Raw genomic sequence first — 415 nt, forward strand, 5'->3', positions numbered from 1 at the left:
TATAATGGTAGTTCATTGTGTTACTGTATATAATGGTAGTTCACTGTGTATAATGATAGTTCACTGTGTTACTGTATATAATGGTAGTTCCCTGTGTTACTGTATATAATGGTAGTACACTGTGTTAGTATATATAATGGTAGTTCACTGTGTTACGGTATATAATCANTTCACTGTGTTACTGTATATAATGGTAGTTCACTGTATATAATGGTAGTTCACTGTGTTACTGTATACAATGGTAGTTCCCTGTGTTACTGTATATAATGGTAGTTCACTGTGTTACTGTATATAATGGTAGTTCACTGTGTTACTGTTTATAATGGTAGTACACTGTGTTACTGTATATAATGGTAGTTCACTGTGTTCGTGTATATAATGGTAGTTCACTGTGTATAATGGTAGTTCACTGTGT

The sequence above is a fragment of the Mizuhopecten yessoensis genome, unplaced genomic scaffold (assembly GCF_002113885.1).
Source record: "Mizuhopecten yessoensis strain PY_sf001 unplaced genomic scaffold, ASM211388v2 scaffold10869, whole genome shotgun sequence".
Classification (NCBI taxonomy): domain Eukaryota; kingdom Metazoa; phylum Mollusca; class Bivalvia; order Pectinida; family Pectinidae; genus Mizuhopecten; species Mizuhopecten yessoensis.